This window comes from Pseudophryne corroboree, chromosome 8 (assembly GCF_028390025.1).
Source record: "Pseudophryne corroboree isolate aPseCor3 chromosome 8, aPseCor3.hap2, whole genome shotgun sequence".
NCBI classification, from domain to species: Eukaryota; Metazoa; Chordata; class Amphibia; order Anura; family Myobatrachidae; genus Pseudophryne; species Pseudophryne corroboree.
The window spans coordinates 264,309,205-264,328,439 of record NC_086451.1 but is presented as its reverse complement, the minus strand read 5'-3'; the positions used below and the strand labels follow the sequence as shown (position 1 = coordinate 264,328,439).

General features: G+C 46.1%; 1 long non-coding RNA gene across 1 annotated transcript in view; it reads left to right on the top strand.

Moving 5' to 3' along the window:
* The first annotated feature begins 6,778 nt into the window (after nt 1-6,778).
* The window catches only part of LOC134948933 (uncharacterized), a 59,416-nt gene continuing 46,959 nt past the window's right edge, over nt 6,779-19,235 (top strand). Inside the window, exon 1 of the long non-coding RNA XR_010183063.1 lies at nt 6,779-7,105. This is a non-coding gene — a long non-coding RNA (uncharacterized LOC134948933). The remainder of the gene's footprint in view (nt 7,106-19,235) is intronic.

The following is a 19,235-nucleotide window of genomic DNA, read 5'->3' as shown; positions in this document are numbered from 1 at the left end:
CATCCCGACCGCTCACTATCCCGATGGTTGGCATACCATAGAGTGGGAATAGAACCCGTGGTGACCGCAGGTCGCCACTGAGTCCGCAGCGTGGAGAGCGCAGCGAGCCCGCAAGGGGCTTGCTGCACTCGCCCCACCCGCCGGGATCCCGGCGTCGGTATGCTGCCGGGATCCCGGCGTTGGTAAGCTGACCGGCGGTCTCCTGACCACCGGTCAGCCGTACTACACCCGGGTAATACAGATGTATCCTCAGACATCTAGCCTCAGTACGCCATGCAGCACAAGGTGCCTGTTGCGAGAGAGCAACCAGGTTCCGTGCCACTCTGCTAGCATTGGGTGTCTTCTTTTGCTGAAAATGCATCTTAGATGCAATGCGATGCAACTAGGACACACCAGGAGACTGTGCTGGTTAATTTGGTATGCAACACTTATTTATGTTTGTGCGACTGAATCTGTATACAAAGCACTACGAAATCTGGCATGGAAAAAGCACAGTATCTTGGCACCTCGTATACAGAGTCAGAAACTCAGTGGTTAATCCATTTAGGTGCGAGGTTGGTCCTGTGAGCTGTTCTCAAGGCAAATTTGCACTACAAATTTAATTTGCAATTCAATTTCAAGCTCACATTGCTTTTTCAGAGGAAAGTCACATATTTTTGTGCACACCCCCCGAGGGTGTGAAAATGTAGCAGAAATCTGAATTTTAAGGTAAAAGTGTTGGGAATTGCTTCAGAACCACTTGGACACCCAAATCCCCAACCCCCCTACCTGACTAATTAGGTATTTGGAAGCTCTCAATTAGCGTAATTGGGCCTATAATCACATGTCATTTTTAGGGTTAAAAGAAAATAAATGGCCTCAAATTACCCAAAAATGAACTGTTTTAATTTGTTTTGCTCTCCAAACTTAATTAAAGTATTTATTTTTATTAAAAATAATAGCTTTTTATAAAAAAAATTACATTTTTTTTTATTTAAAGTGGCCTCAAATTTTCCCAAATGTATATGCTTTTTATTATGTTTTTGCTTTATAAAAATACACAAGGCAGCCATTTCACACTTTTTAAGAGTATCTAGTACTTTCCTTATCCCCACTAAGGGCCTAATTCAGATGTGGTTGAAGTTGCATCCTGTACCGCAAAGTACAGATTATTGGTACTTTGCACATGCACAGGACCCGTTCTGCATGTGAACAGATTAATCTTGCAACACAGGATACAGGATGGCAGCAGACACGTCACCGCCATTTAGGGGTAGGGAAGAGGTCAGGGAGAGGGGACCCGGGACACTGGCTCCAAATGCCTCCCCCCCCAACCCCCAATCTGGCCCTGATTACAGTGGATGACTCACTTTCACAAAATGATGGCGTGCTGGGGGGTGTGCTCAGTAAGCAACACTGCTTGACGTATGGGTAAATAGAGTTTAGTGAAGAATATGACCCCCAGTGCAGATTTTAAGTATATGGGGTCTATTCATGAAGCAGTGAATAGAGTGGAGAAGTGAGCCTGTGGAGAAATTGTCCATGGCACCCAATCAGCTGCTCTGTACAATTGTATAGTATGCAAACTATAAATGTTACTTCAATGCTGATTAGTTGCCATGGGCAACTTCTCCAACGGCTCACTTCTCTACACTTTTCACTGCTTCATGAATAGACCCCATAGTGGTAAGACACCAAGAGAACGTAAAGATCACAATGCTAGCCAGGAATGAATCACTGTCTGTTGTGGATTTATCATTCTGGGTGGCACATCATGCTGACTTATTAATACCTCTTTACAAGGTGCCAGATCCAGAACATAATGTCTGTGAAGGAATCTGGTCAGCAGCTGTGTGGTTGTTGGAAGGGGCAGATAGTACCTGACATATACCATCTGTAGCCTATATCAGTCACATCCTCATACACTGCTTCGACTCTGGACAGTCCCATCTATGTCATTGATGTGGATCATTCCGGTACCTATAAAATAAATGTATGGAGGTAAGGTGTTCTGTGCATCAGGGCATGGGGCTCTCCTCAAAGGACTGCACTGTGATTATGTGCAACCTTTGTAGTGAGGAAGGTCATCCATATAGCAGATATGCTCTGATGAGCATAATAAACCCACAGATTTAGAAATGATACAGGCATTAGTTGAGTAAGAGCCGTTTCCACAATTGCTGAGAAATTGTAGGTAACGCAAAATGTAATAATCCCTGTGTTTCATGTGGCCACAGCATCAGAACAAAGGTCAAGTCATCTAGCAGTAGAAATTTAGATTCAGAGATCGAAATGAGGGAAATTAGGAGGCAAATGGATAAGGATAAAAAAAAAGTAGTAACTAACACCAAATGGGGGTTGAGTTCTGGTATCCAATAGATTTTTTATAATTTTCCAGTGCTAAAGAAAGGGGATAGGGAGGTGGTAAGTGAGCAGGATGAGTTTCTAACCTTAAACTCAAAGTATCCCAGGAAAAGAAAGGCAAGGAAAGGTATGGAAAGAAGTGTGGAAGAGTCTGTGCATGGGTTGGATGCATGACACATAGCATTTTGAATGCAATGCATCATGCCACTCACTGCAATCATAACAGCGTTTTATTTTAAATCACATATTTTATTTTGTTGAAAGGAAACAGTTATTACAATTAGCATATGCCAACAGTGGTATGCAATGAAAACTGAAATAAACAAAACAATATATTGAAAAGGTTTCCAAGGAGAGCAAAATGAATCAAATAGCAACAGAAAAAACAAGATATAAAATCAATCTGTGAGCAAGTGGGCATCACTGAAGGCATAGCATAGTAATCAGTCATAAACAACCCAGCCAGTGGACTGCAACAGGGTTATTACTAAAGGCTTCAGAACAGACTGAATGTAGGGTGAGGAACAAAAGATAAGATCCTAACGCAGGAAGTGTGAAGAAAAGAGAAAGGAGGAAAGAGAAGTAAATGAGAGGTTGGAGTAAAGGTGGAGAAAAATAGAAGTGGAGGGAAGGTGGGGGGGGGGGAGAAAAGAAGAGCAGAAGTGAGAACAGAGAAAAAGCAAGGGACCGGAGGTTACAGCGAACCGGAGTGTTGGAGGATATAAAGTGCAGAGAATACCGGAATGGAGGGGACATCTAGTGAAAATGAGTTAAGTAAGGCCGGCGAGAGTTGTATTGTGGAGTCTATGCCATGTGGACCAAGTGTCATGAAACTTGTCCGCTGTGTTGTTCTGCAGGCTGGAGAGATACTCCATTTTGTAAACAAACCAAATTTGGTTTAAGAGTTCAAGGCAGATGGAGGAGATAGTTGTTTCCAAGCTTTTGAAATTTGAAATTTAACTGCACAAGTTATTTGGAGGATCATTTTGTTGTCTGATTTGTCCAGCTGGCTAACTGGGGCACACAGGAGTAGCATTGCTGTAGTGAGGGAGGGACAATTGGGAATCACAGAGGCTACAAGACTTTGAGACAAGGACCAAAAAGGAGTGATCTCAGGGCAAGTCCACTAAATGTGATAGAAAGAACCTATCATACCGCATTGACACTAGCAGAGGTTAGAAGCGGAGGGGTAATTCTGGTTCAAACATTCTGGGACCAGGTACCATCGCGTGTAGACTTTGTAAGAGTTTTCCTTAATGGAAATACTAATAGAGCATTTAGAGACATTTAGGGGGTAATTCAGACCTAATCGCTGCTGTGCGTTTTCGCACAGTGGGTGATCAGATCTGAACTGCGTATGCGTATGCACCGTAATTCGCTGGCGCGTCACACAACAGCACCGGGCATTGTTGCCTAACGGGATGGTGCAAAAAAAAACGTTTGCACGGGCGATTGCAAGGTGATTGACAGGAAGTGGCCGTTTGTGGGTGTCAACTGACTGTTTTGCAGGAGTGTCCAGAAAAATTCAGGTGGGCTCAGGCGTTTGGAGGGAGGGTGTCTGACGTCAGCTCCGGCCTCGATCACCAGGTATACATCGCAGCGGCTGAGTAAGTCCTGGGTTGCGCAGAGTCTGCACAAACTGATGTTTGTGCAGCTCTGCTAAAGAAGCGAATACACACTTGCACAGACTTTACCTCTCCCCCTGTAGGCAGTGACTATCTGATCGCAGGGCTGCAAAAAACGCACCCTAGCGAACAGCTCTGAATTACCCCCTTAAGCGGATAACTTCCAATGTATCCTCTTCCAGATGCATCCCCATATTAGTTTCCTAGGATAGATCATGGGCAGCCCAGGGGAGGTAGAGTCTGGGGACAAAATGGTGTGATATAGCAGAGAAATAATGCCTTTATCCATAGGGTGATAGATACAAAGACGTTTCATTGCCATCGGGCTACGGTGGGACCAAATTCCCTGATGGACATGGTGACAATTACAGCATTTTATTCTTGAAGAAAATCACAAAGGACAGCTCTTCTGACAAGAGCCGTCCTCTGCGATAGAAGGACTTCCGGGTTTAGGACCCAGGAGTCCTTCTGCGCCCAGGACTGCAAAATCACTAGGGGTGGCGGTGGGCCTGGTAGCAGAAAAGGGTATGGATATGGCTGGGGGTTTGAGAAGAATTTAAACAAAGCCCAATGTGTTATTCAAACCTATGCTAGAGCTGACTAAGGATTTATCTCCTTTAGACAAATCTGGCTCATAGGTAGAATTGCTTATAGCAACTACTGTACTGCAATATGGCAAAATGAAGGGACTCTTTGTGACTGAGGATAAAGTCCTATCTGATATGGAAGAGGAGTTCCTTTAGGAGGGGTAAAGTGTGTGGTGAGGGAGGGAACTTGGGAGACCAGACAAATAGTGGGTACCCCTTAAACAGTGTGTCTATTATATTATCTCTGTGGCTAAGTGGATTAAGATCTGAGTTTTATAACACCTTTGTTGATGTCCCAGCCCCTTACCTTATGGAAGTGTTTAATGAGTGTGTGGGTGAGGGCTTACTCCCTCCTTCTATTAGGACTTCTGTCTTTATATTACAGTCAGAAGGACCTGTCCAGAATTGAGAATTGGCGCGTCATTATTTTTCTCAATGTGGACAGTAAGATTTTTACAAAAGTGTTGCTTACTAGGTTAATGAGTATTTCATTCCTGGCTCTCTTCTCAGCATTGCACTGTAAAAGCCTTGGCACCTTTAATGATGTCCTTGGCATTCGGGAGGCAGAGGAACATTGTAGTGCTTAGAAGTGTGCCGAGTATTTGCTGATATTGGGTTGACACATAAAACAAATGTCATTTCACATTATGTGACGTGTAGTGAGATACGAGTACAGAGGAGCACATATGGAAAAGGATTAGTGTGTAATTAGAGAAAATAGGCACTCTTTGGGGCCTGCTTACAATATAAAATCATATTTCCGTCTTATCCCCTGAAGACACCCCATTTTCGGAGGGAACCTGCAAATAGTAAGTATCCTTGGAATGTATTTATGGGAGACCACAGAAGATATCAGAGAAGACCAGGTTTTTGTTTTCCTAAGAAGCCATGATAGGTATTTAATCTAAGGGGGCTGCTTCAATGCAATATTTACAGAGCTCCGGAATGCATTAGCCAATGGAACCTGTGGGTAACTTAATGAATATTTCTTTGTAGGATCCCTCCCCTTTGACATCAGTGTAAACATGCGCCAAACATGGTACATGAGCAATAGAAGCAGTGCCAGGGCAGGGGGAGGAGAAGGAGGACATAAAGTGATCGTACATGCAATCCATATACTTCTTACTGATGGGTGGTATTCAGTTTGCCGGCTGTTGGGATCCCGGCGCACAGTGTACCAGCGCCAGAATCCCGTCACCAAGCATACAGACAACTTTTCTCCATCTTGGGGGTCCACGACCCCCCTGGAGGGAGAATAAATAGCGTGGCAAGCACAGTGTGGCGAGTGCAGTGAGCCCACAAGGGGCTCATTTGCGCTTGCCCAGCTGTCAGTATGCCGGCGGTTGGGATCCCGGCGCTGGTATGCTGGCCGTCATACCATACTACACCCCTTACTGATTGCCATGGTCCCTTTGGAGACCCTGTCAAAGTGGCTCAGTAATGATATATTCAGGTGATATAGGATTCCGTATTACTGTGAATTGCAGCAATAAGGATTCTCGAATAATGAGGGCACACCGCAAACAATTATAAATATGTCCCTTAATGAGACATATGCACTGCTTAATTGAGATTTTTGCATTCGGGTGGTATATAAAACAGCTTCCATTCCATAGTAAACAGTGGGCTTCCATGTCATTTCACATGTAGAATATATGATAGAATCTTAGTACAGCAAGAAGTGTTTGCATAGATTTAAGATATTTTTTTTTTTTAAATATACATAAAAGTTCACTCTGCTCTCATTATAGTCTATTGGAATTCCTTTTTACAGACCAGAGCTGTCATTCCACTTACTGTCTCCCGTCCTAAAGTCATTTTAATTAGTCTATACTGCAATCGTTGCAGTCTCAGTGCTATTGCTGGGAAAGCAACGCTCCATGTCAGTGATTACCTATCTCACTCACAGGGAAGGGACATCTTTGTCACATACTAACCCTTTGGGTACCAGAAGACTAAAGGAATAGGGCTACATAAATTCTATTCATTAATCTTGCTTAACAGTTTGAGTCATCTAGAGTATTTGCAATTCTTTACTCTTTTACAAAAAATGGACTTAAATGTATTGCTTCCACTGTTAAACATTTTACAGATTGTATAGATGAATCGATGTACTTAAGACCTGCCTATCATACAATGCTGTAGTTACATGTTGTGACAGAGTAATGTATATATAGAAGTGGTTACAAATATATGCTATGCAGCTCCCTTGGATTACACGTCTCCAGCCTCTCCTCTACATCTCTGTTAGCAATCTGTGCCTGCTGTCTGCCTCTGACCTGATTTTGCAATGCATTTTGCTCCTCCCAGTTAAGTAACAATCCCATGTGATGTAGCCATTACCGAATAAAGTTGAACATATATCTGCTTTGATATCTGGTTTGCTGCTGGATTGTGGATCTCTTCCAGTCTGCAGCAAAACTTTCAGCATAAGGATCACGGTCAGAGGACTGCACAGCTCATCCTCCTTGCTGTTCCCACATCTCCTTCTCTACAGCCAGAAACATACAGTCTAGGGAGAATCTACAGGTAACGGACGGGATCTCACAGGTAAGTGCCTAGTATCCTGCCCACTGCATGAATCTTACCTGAGAACAAGTGTTTTTATCTAATTAGTATAAAGTTATTATTGAAAGGTCGACTCTGTACAAATATCTATATATAGAGATAGATGCCAATATACAGTGAGCATCAGTAAAATAATCAGTAGCAATGTCTGGCAGTTTTTCCAGTTAATTGTCTGCCTATCTGAGTTTAACAATTGCTCTCATTCTGTCCCTGCTATTCCTGAGTCCTAGTTGCCAGAGAAGATGTAATCACCAGCTCACCCCATTTGTCACATTGAAATGTGGGTTTGTGACTGTAATAAAATGTGTAGTGGTTAGAGTCTGTCCTTCATCAGTATGCCCCGTCCATCTGCAATACTTCCTATGTAAGTACATTCTGCAGTTACAATGCAGCAGACAATCCCAGTTCCATGTATCAGCGCAGGAATAATTTAGGAGCTACAGTATGCTGCCCAGAGCCGTTGAACATGCAAGCATTACATAGATTTCAGTGTGTTCATCGAGTGCATTACTTCATTATTAACCTGAGCTGCTTATGTAGTGCAGTGGCTTCATTCAAGTACGCATAGCAGGCACTGTGGCATTATTTGAAAACAGACATATGAGTTTGGGACACCCTTAAATATATATTGTACACATTCCTTTAGCTATCAGGTGGCTGATTTATAGTGTTTTAAAAGTTAACAGCTACCTCTGCTTACATGGGTATATTCATATAGTGATTTTATTACTGTATGGTGAAAGTGGAGGTGCAGCAACACAACATTAATGAAATGTCAGCTGTATAGGTCAGTCTTCAACTAGAGATCCTCCGCACAGCTATCACTGTGTACTGCACTAGCTGATATTTTATACAGACAAACTGGCTGGGGTAGCTCTGCTCTATAGCAACCACAAAGCAGATATAGTGGTGGAGGGGTGTGGTATAGAGTATGATCGAGCATGCAGGGCACACAGTAACTAAATGAGGGTGCAATCACTTGGAATTCCTGGAGTAGCATTCTGCCCTTTTTAGTAGATTACATGATGGTTTCTAAAAGGTGTAATTATTTCTGATAAGTTGGAATGTCTTATATACAGCTCACTGTATAATATAGTATATTACTGTATGTTGAACTGTATATACCACCTTGTTATCTGCCCCCCCATACGGAAATGGGGGCAGATAACTTATAAAGTTGCTGTACACTCCTTCTCCAATGTAAGAACTACACTCACTAAGCCTCCCGCCATCTGCCGTGGTTCTAGTATTATTATTATTATTATTATTATTATTATTATTATATTGATGGAAATTAACAACAGGTCACAGGTTTGATAATATGTATTATATTATGTAATTTAGTGTTGATAGCACACTCATTAATTTGTGGCTGGATTCTGCTGGCTTCCTCCTATTACAAAGGGCTTCAGTTATGAGTGAAATGCAATTTCCTTGACTACGAGACAGTTTGCAGGAAAAAAAGACAAATCTCAGATGAGAATGAATAGACCAGACTACAGTAAGCACATTAGCTGCTGCAAGGCTTTGATACATTTTCTCATCGTGCTAATAATACAGGTGTGCAGGCAAGGTGGTACACTGTATTTTGTGCAAGATGGAAAATGGCAAACAGAAAGCGTCTTAAATGCGTTAATGCTAAAAATAAATAATCTGTATTCTGCCAGAAGTGAGAAAGCATCTGCCACTTTCTGGATCACCACAGAAACACTGGTGTCACATGTCACTAACATAGCGTGCTGCTGCTGTATGATGATACATCGGCTCTGGATAAAGAGAATTGATTTATAATCCATGTATTACTTTCCAGGTGACGTTGACATGTCACTGTGTTTTAGAAGATGGTGCAGATGTTTAAGAACATCGATAATTAGATATAATTATATTCCACACTGTAAAATTAGAAGCTGCTGTTAGTACTCAGAAAATTAGTCTGCATTATAGTCATTATATGCATTTGGGAAGAGAAGGTATAATTAAGTGAGTGTAGTAAGGCAAATTAAAGCATGAACTAAACTACTAAGGGTCTTTACTGTTAATCTATCTTGTGCATTAGTTTAAATATCTGCATATAAAATATTGGTGGGAACAATTTGTATTATTTCTTATGTTGTGAATTCTCATTTACTAGTTTATTTCAAATACAACATACAGTAGGTTGTCTACATACAAACAAAGCATGAATAGAATGTCACTGGTTATATTGGACGATGACGTATTCATATAAATAGACCATTTATTAAACCAAAAGAAATGGAGGAAAGCTGTAAATGTAGTCACAAAATAGCATAGCGCTTGGAGGCCTGAATAGTAGAGCTGAACATAATTTTATAAACCCTTCCATGAAATATTCTCATTGTTCCACATTTGGTTAATTTCACCATTGGAATTTGGCCGTACTGTAAGTGTTCTTTGTCCTGACCTTAACCACACAACACACCATAATGAATTGACCTTTCTCATCCATATGTAAGAAATAAACTATAAGTTCTGCAAAATATGAATTTACAAATACAAGACAAAATGCTATTCAGTGGAATTGTGGTGTAATAGCAGAATTCATAGGTGACCTGGCACATCTGCCAAATTGCCTTACCTGATGCTAAACTCTATTACCGTAAAATGTCATTGCAACGTTACCCATCTCAATTCAAGTAAATTCAAGAAAGCTTTTAATTGTAATCTCTCCCATGCAGTGGCGGTACTAGCGAGCGGTGGGCCCAGGTGCGACAAAATGCTTTGGGCCCCCCATCCCAACCAAGTCCACCCCCTCACCCCTGGAGAGGATCTGGTGAGGGGGACCTGCTCAGGGCCAGAGAAATGGATACCTAGCAACAGTGCCGTAACTAGACATTTTAGCACTGTGTGCAAGAAACGGCATCGGAGCCCCACCCCTGCATGCAAAACAGGGGCAGTGCGCACCGTAGGCGCGCGCAAAAATACATTGTGGCGTGGCATTGTGGGGAAGGGGTGTGGCCACAAAATAATACCAATTCATAAAACGGTGCACAGTAGTCTCCATTATTCAAATTACGCCGCACAGTAGCACCACTACACCAGGTAGAGACTCTTTTACACCTTACGGCGGACAGATTCCTCTTTTTACACATTACGGCAGACAGCGTCTCCTTTTTACACATTACGGCAGACAGCGCCCCCCTTTTTTACACATAACGGCAGACAGCATGCCCTTTTTACACATAGCGGCAGAAAGCGTGCACTTTTTACACATTACGGCAGAAGGCGTCCCCCTTTTTACACATAACGGCAGACAGCGTGCCCTTTTTACACATAGCGGCAGACAGCGTCCCCTTTTTACACATTACGGCAGATAGCGTCCCCCTTTTTACACATAGCAGCAGACAGCGTGCACTTTTTACACATAACGGCAGACAGCGTGCCATTTTTACACATAACGGCAGACAGCGTGCCCTTGTTACACATAGCGGCAGACAGCGTACACTTTTTACAAATAACGGCAGACAGCGTGCCCTTGTTAAACATAGCGGCAGACAGCGTACACTTTTTACACATTACGGCAGACAGCGTGCCCTTGTTAAACATAGCGCCAGACAGCGTACACTTTTTACACATAGCGGCAGACAGCGTGCCCTTTTTACACATAGCGGCAGACAGCGTGCCCTTTTTACACATAACGGCAGACAGCGTGCCCTTTTTACACATAACGGCAGACAGCGTGCCCTTTTTACACATAACGGCAGACAGCGTGCCCTTGTTACACATTACGGCAGACAGCTTCCCCCTTTTTACACATTGCGGCAGGCAGATTCCCCCTTTTTACACATTGCGGCAGGCAGATTCCCCCTTTTTACACATTGCGGCAAGCAGATTCCCCCTTTTTACACATTGCGGCAAGCAGATTCCCCCTTTTTACACATTGCGGCAAGCAGATTCCCCCTTTTTACACATTGTGGCAGGCAGATTCCCCCTTTTTACACATTGCGGCAAGCAGATTCCCCCTTTTTACACATTGCGGCAGGCAGATTCCCCCTTTTTACACATTGTGGCTGACAGTCCCCCTTTTTGTAGAAAGAAATAAAGATAAGAAAGAAAAGAAAGAAAGAGAGAAAGAAAGAGAGAAAGAAAGAAAGAAAGAAAGAAAGAAAGAAAGAAAGAAAGAAAGAAGGAAGAATTATACTTACCATCTCCGCTGGCTCAGGCTCCTCGGTGCAGCTTCTGGTCACTCACGATTCCCGGTCAGGAGAGAAGGAGGAGGAGGGAGGTGGAGGAGGGAGTCGCAGCAGCGCTGTGTTATTGGTGGAGGCGCTGCTGCTGCCCCTCTGCTTCACTATAGGCTGTTCCCGGAAGACAGCCTATAGTGAAGCAGAGGGCCAGCAGCAGCGCCTCAACCAGTAGTAAAGCGCTGCTGCGGCTCCCTCCTCCACCTCCCTCCTCCTGCTTCTCCCCCGTACCGCTGCTCCTCTCCTCTCCTGTCCGGGCGGCTGTGTGCTGCGGGCAGCGGTTGCCCGCAGCACACAGTGGCATGTAATGAGTCAGTTTGACTCATTACATGCTTTGGGCCCCTGGACAGAGGCGGGCCCCAGTGCAATGCACTGGTTGCACTAGCGGTAGTTCTGCCTCTGCTCCCATGCCCCTTGTCTTCCTATCTCCTTCTCCTGCCTCTCTGTATCAATGGTTCAAAAGCAAGGGGGAGCAAAGTGAAAAATAAGGTCCCGAGGTGCGTGCCTATATCATGCCGCGGAGTGTAACTGCGTCATAGAGGGCATGGCCACACCCTACTCGGATAGTTTACTAGTTGGAAGGGTGTAATGATGTGAACAGCGGGTTCTCACAAATCAGTCATACTCACAGCAGGCTCTCACACATGCATGGGATCACAGACAGATATACACAGACAAACTGTCAAGACAATCACAGGGTCACAAACAGTACATACACAAATACATACAACAGACACACACATACATGCAGAGCCGGATTAAGGAAGGGACACAGGGGTCGAGTATCCCCAGGCCTACCACTGTCGGGGGGGCCCCCTGGCTGGAGCTGTTTTGTCTCAGTTCTAACACTGCTGTTTGGGGACAATTCTGCTTGTCCCTGGCCTCCACTGCTAGCAGCAGCCCTCCCAGCAGTTACTGTGCTGCTTCTGGGAGAGCTGCTGTTGGAGGCAGAGACTGGAGACTAGAAGAATAAGGGGTCTATTCATGAAACAGTGAAAAGTGTTGAGAAGTGAGCCAGTGGAGAAGTTGCCCATGGCAACCAATCAGCATTGATGTAACAATTATAATTTGCATGCTATAAAATTATACAGAGCAGCTGATTGGTTGCCATGGGCAGCTTCTCCACAGGCTCACTTCTCCACACTTTTCACTGCTTCATGAATAGACCGCTCAGTCCCCACACTGCCTGAGAGGAGTCTACTGCTTTAATCAATATCATGATGCTGAGCACCAGGGGTAAAGGACTTGGCTCCTCTGACCCCTGATGCAGCTGAGCCTGATGGGATTGGATGTCCTCTTAAGCTGGGTACATACTGGGTGATATATTGTCCATTTAAGTGAATGGCCAATATATTGCGAGCCCATTGGTGGGTGTGTAACCCTGATATGTCTGTGAACAACCTTGTTCATAAACACATCGCATTGGCTGTCCAACATAGTCGATATCTACAGATATACTGTATCAGCGCATCTGGCTGTGTGTACATTGCTGCTGGGTCCGCCAGTGACTGACAGTCACATCTCAAATGGGCGGGCACATTTAAATGTGGTGCAAGTAGTGGTGCAAGTAGAAAAAATGTCCTATAGGTACTGTGTGCGCGGGTGCCAAAAAATGTGCGTGGCCAATGAAAATGGGGGCGTGATACACATATGGGGGAGGCGCAGATACACATACGACCCCAATAGTGCCAGATACACGTTGCCCCACAGTGCCAGATACACATTGACTCACTGTTCCAGATACACAAATGCCCCCAGAGTGCCAGGTATACATTGCCTTACAGTGCCAGATACACATTGCCCCACAGTGCCAGATACACAAATGCCCCCAGAGTGCCAGATATACATTACCTCACAGTGCCAGATACACATTGCCCCACAGTGCCAGATACACAAATGCCCCCAGAGTGCCAGATATACATTACCTCACAGTGCCAGATACACATTGCCCCACAGTGCCAGATACACAAATGCCCCAGAGTGCCATATATACATTGCCTCACAGTGCCAGATACACAAATGCCCCCACTGTGTCAGATATACATTGGCCCCCATACAAAAATGCCCCCACAGTGCCATATATGCCCCCAGTGTCAGATATGCCCCCTGTGCCGGATACAGAAATGCCCCCAGTGCCAGATACACATGCCCCCCCAGTGCCATATATGCCCCCACTGCCAGATACACATGTCCCCCAGTGCCAGATACACATGTCCCCGCAGTTCCAGATATTCCCCCAGTGCCAGATATGCCCCCAGTACCAGATACACATGTCCCTCCCAGTGCCAGATACACATGTCCCCCCCAGTGCCAGATATGCCCCCAGGGCCAGATACACATGTACCCCCAGTGCCAGATATGCCCCCAGTGCTAGATACAGAAATGCCCCCACAGTGCCAGATATACGTGTCCCCCTAGTGCCAGATATGCCCCCAGTGCCAGGTATACATGCCCCCCCCCCCTTCCCCTGCTGCTCACCGCTGCTGCTGCTGTCCTGTGTGTGAGGGGAGGAGAGTGCAGCCTGCGCCTCTCCTGCCCCTCAGTCTCCGGCTGCGATGCAGGTGTCTTCCTTTAATTCAGCACTGGTCTGTGAGCCAATCAAAGCTCATGTCCGGAAGTCTTGGCTGCCGGTCCGCGAGCTCTGATTGCCTCATGGCCGGTGAGCAGCGGAGGGAGGGAGCGGCGGTCCGTCGGCAGTGCCACGGCTAAATTTTTAAGGGTACGCCGTACCCACCCGTACCTGCCCACTTGCACCGCTGTACACAGGACCCAGACTCCCAGGCAGGGAGGAGGAGAATCTGGGATCACTGTGTCACTTACAGCTCTTTCCACCCTCCTATCTCTACTCTGGTCGGTATCTCATGAAACCTGTTACTCCTGTGTCTCTGCCTTCACTGTATACTGTCCTGCTCTCTGCCTGGTTTTGCTGTTGCATAAGAGGAAAAGCTAGTGATGTCAGTGTGCTCTTGCCGGGGGTCCCCTGACAAAGGGGGGGCCCAGGGTACAGTATGCCCTGCATCCCTCCCTTAATCTGGCTATGCCCGCATGTCAGAGTAATTGATCATAGATGTGCCTTTTTTTAGCATATCTACGATCAACTCTGAATCGGATCACAATGGGGGTAATTCCAAGTTGATCGCAGCAGGATTTTTGTTAGCAATTGAGCAAAACCATGTGCACTGCAGGGGAGGCAGATATAACATGTGCAGAAAGAGTTAGATTTGGGTGTGGTGTGTTCAATCTGCAATCTAATTTGCAGTGTAAAAATAAAGCAACCAGTATTTACCCTGCACAGAAACAAAATAACCCACCCAAATCTTACTCTCTCTACACATGTTATATCTGCCTCCCTTGCAGTGCACATGGTTTTGCCCAACTGCTATCAAAAATCCTGCTGCGATCAACTTGGAATTAACCCCAATGTGGTAAAACTTACAAATAATGTATAGAATGAATTTTATTAAAAAGACATGTGGAAATTATTGTATGAATGAGTGTAGTCAGAAACAAAAAGAGAAATATAGATGTTCTTTGTGATATGGTTTAGGAACGATGTGAAAGACATCTAGTTAAACTAGTGTTGCATATGAATATTTGTTACTTATGATATATAGCAGCAGTCAAAGTGATACATTTGTTGATCTCTGTCTACATGAAAAGAGAAATACAACCACTTTGTTTCTGCTTAACCAATAGTAAACACTGAGCTAAAGATGTAAGTTTGTTCATATCAGTTCACAATCCTCTTGCACTTCTCTAGCCCCGCTACAGGAATAAAGGAAGGCTTGCACTGCAACTGCTGCCTCATGGAGGTGCAGGAGAAGGAGGCACACAGCGATTAGAGCCGGGGAGGTTGTCACCAGTAGCGTCACAAGGCGGGTGCTGGTGGTGCGGCCCGCACCCGGGTGTGGCACCAAATGTCAGCTCCTCCGCAGTGACAGGAGCCAGGTACTGCAGTGAGAAGGTCTCCTACAGCACCCGGCTCCTGTCATAGAAGAGGAGCCGACAGCACACGGAGACTGTCTCTGGGGGAAGCCCAGCATCTCCGGAGATGCTGGGCACGCCCCCAGAGTGACGATTCCAGGATCCCTGCGGAGCCACGCCCCCTAAGTGTAAGACCACGCCCCTTTTGCCACGGCAGGAGATATGGGGTGCGCACCGGGTGTCACCACACCTGGTGACGCCTCTGGTTGTCACTATGTGGAGTATGCAGGGGCATCATAGGGGTCAGTGATGCCCGGTGCGCTGACAAGCTCCCCGATATGTGCTGAAGGCGTGGCCTGACCTGACCCAATTTCATCATTCCCAGAGATGCTGGGCTGCCCCTGGATCCTTGTTTGACTGCACTGCTGTCTCCTACACTGTGACAGAAGGCGAGTGCTCCACATAGGGCCTAATTCAGACATGATCATAGCAGTGCAAAATTTTGCACGGCTCCGATCATCCACCCTGACATGCGGGGGGACAGCCAGCACAGGGCTAGTCTGGACCTCTCCCCACCGCACAGATACAAAAGCATTGCATGGCGGCAATGCTTTTGTACCTGAAGAGTAGCTCCCTACCAGCGCAGCTCCTGAGCACTGGCAGGGACCTACCCGTCGCTCTCCGTGTCACAGCGGCTGCGTGTGACATCATGCAGCCACCGCGGCCCTCCCCCCGCATGATCTGGGCATGCCTGCGTTGCCCAAACTGCACCCCCAAAACGGCGGCCCAACACCACCGGCCCGCCCAACCCCACCCAGCGAACGCCACTGCCTGTAAATCAGGCAGAGGCGATCGCTGGGCAGAGATGCCAATCACATCTCTGGCAAGCGCTGGTGCACTGCGGCACTTGCGCATGTGCAGTTCAGATCTGATCGCCCGCTGCGCGAGAACACACAGCAGCAATCAGGTCTGAATTAGGCCCATAATGTCATAGTGCAGCACCTGGTTCCTGTCACTGAGAAGGAGTCAGCATTTTTGTGTCACCTCTCGGAGGCTGATACCTAGGTGCAGCCTGCACCCTCCTAGAAATGCCACTTGGGAGATATAACATGTGCAGAGAGGTTAGATTTGCGTGGGGTGTGTTCAAACTGAAATCTAAATTGCAGTGTAAAAATAAAGCAGCCAGTATTTACCCTGCACAGAAACAATACAACCCACCCAAATCTATCTCTCTCTGCACATGTTATATCTGCCCCCCCTGCAATGCACATGGTTTTGCCCATTAGCTAACAAACTTGCTGCTGCGATCAGATCTGAATTACCCACCTTGTTAGGTGCCCTATAAATAAGCAATAATAATAATAATAATAATAATATTGGGTTCTGCAGCACAAGACCCTTATTAGCACATGAGACACTTCAGATATCTATCATTTAATAGTCTTGTGAGTTTTTCATTTATCTTTTTTTTTTTTTTCCCCTGTAAGTGTACTGTAAGAGTGAAAGGCTGTTTAGGATGGTCACAAGTAGACTTTGACTTAACTGGTAAATATGCTGGCTCATTTCCAATGGTTATATCAGTAATCTTCTCGTTTTTTAAGTAAAGGGACTAAAGGGGGAAATGCGCATGCCCCAGAAAAAGGGGTGTGGTCTTGCTGAAATGGGCATGGTCATGCAGGAAAATACTACCTTAACCATATTATGCCCCAAATACTAATGCCATTAGCACCATATTTCACCCCATACAGTAATGCCTCTTGCACTGTATTAAGCACCACACAGTAATGCCCCTTGCACCTTATTGTGACCCACACAGTAATGTACCTAGGACCATATTATGCCCCAGAGAGTAATGCCCCTTGCACCAAAGTATGCCTCACACAGTAATGCCCCTTGTTATGCCCCACACAGTAATGCCCCTTGTTATGCCCCACACAGTAATGCCCCTTGCACCATGCCTCACTTAGTAATAGTCACAATTCCCCTTAAAATTGGTACTGTACCTGGTCCTGCTCATTGTCCGGGGTTGTTTCATGCTGCTGCTGCTAGCCTGCTCCCTCCGCTGCTGCTACATTCCAGGCACCGCTTTGCTGTTGCCTGCCTCCTTTCTCCGGGCTCCGTCTAAATGTCCTTCCTAAAATGGCCACCGCCTTCTCTAGTATCCATTAAAACTGTAATCTCTTAGATTGGGCGGGGGGGTTGGGGGGCGCCATTTTGGGAGGGCCATGTTTCACAGTATTCTGTGAGGCCCACCATTCCACATAGAATACTGCACACAATGGCCGCTGGGCGCCGCCCCCAGCGTTTGCACAGCTGTCCCGGCCCCAGTGCTGAATTTTACCTATGGGCTGAGTCAAATCCGCCACTACAGAGAGTGAGCCAGCTGCAGTCTGTGACTGCACTTACTGCACAGTGACTGGCAGTGATGACTTCTATTAGAAGTCCTACCTGCCAGTCAACCCGAGTACAGGCAATCCCATTGGGAGGTGTCTCCTCCCTCCGAGACTGCCAGACTGGGCTGCAATTGCCTGGTAGCGATTGGCACATGCGCAGTCAATCAGCAGCTTGGCTGCGTATTCACAAACTCTGGCTTTTATGGACTGCAGCCGATACAGTCCTTAGAAGCCCCTTGACTGCGCATGTGCGGACCCAGGACCCAGCCTGCAGCAGCAGCAGCGGCTCTCTCCCCTCCTTGGGGCCCGGCCCGCGTCAGCAGTGGCTTTCTCCCCTCCCCGGACCCGGCCAGTGGTAGCAGCAGCTCTCTCCTCTTCATGGGACCTGGCCTGTGGCAGCCTCCCATCTCCTCAAAGGTAGGAGCTGCCGCTGCCCGGCCATAAAAACGGCACTGCTGTATATACTGTATGTATTTGTGTTATATTCATAACCAATGAAAATCTTTATTTCCAAAGTTGCTAATTATATTCAGAAAACAAGTTATAATGAATCTATGTCAAGTAGAGAAGCACACAGGATTTCATTCAGGGGCAATTATTGCATCTTCTCCATGTGTTGTACCACTGATCACATTAGTTATTAGATACATTCACATGATGGGAGGGAATTTAATTCAATGTAATGGATGCAATGTGACGTTCCGGAATTGTACCCACCAGCATTGCACATTTTCCCTCACACCCAGGGGCAAACGCAGGATTTAGTCAGGGGAGTTTCCGTGGGGTCTACTACTGCATACCGGCACTCGGGATCCCGGCGCAGATATCTGAGCGCCACTATGCCGGCAGCAGGGCGAGCGCCATGCTGTGGGCACGGTGGCGCGCTACGTGCTCCATGCTATTTATTCTCCCTCCAGGGGTGTCGTGGACACCCCAAGAGGGAAAATAGTTGTCGGTATGCTGGGTGTCGGGATTCCGGCGCCGGTATGCTGAGCGCCGGGATCCCGACAGCTGGCAAAGTGCCACACGTTTCCGTGTGTGTGTGTATGTATATATGTATACTGCATGTTTACATATATATAGCACACAAATTCATACATACACATATACATACACAAGCACACAAACAAACACACATACTTACATAAATACATACCTACAAATACATACAAACACTCAAACTTCATATACAGTATACATACTGTATATGTTGTTATACATACCTATCACCAGGGTCTGGGAGGCAGGAGCACGCTAGCGGCAGTCACTGTGAGGACGGAGGGAGCTGCTATGGCTGAGCATGTGCAGCCAGCAGCTCCCCCCGGACATTCTCTATGCAGAGAGCTACTGTACGTAGCACACTGCTGCAGGAGCAGTTCCGCGGTCACGACTGCGGTCTCGGCTTTTACTGAGACAGAGACAGCAGTGTCTCCGTCTCAAAAATAAAAAGTTTTGCTCATCAGGGGGGGTTTCCAGGTACTCGGAAACCCCCCTGCGTGCACCACTGCTCACACCCTATATTTGAGTGAGGAAAAATTTGCAATGTTAGCACTACTGTATATGACTGCCATGTGTGCAGTCAGGCATCACGGT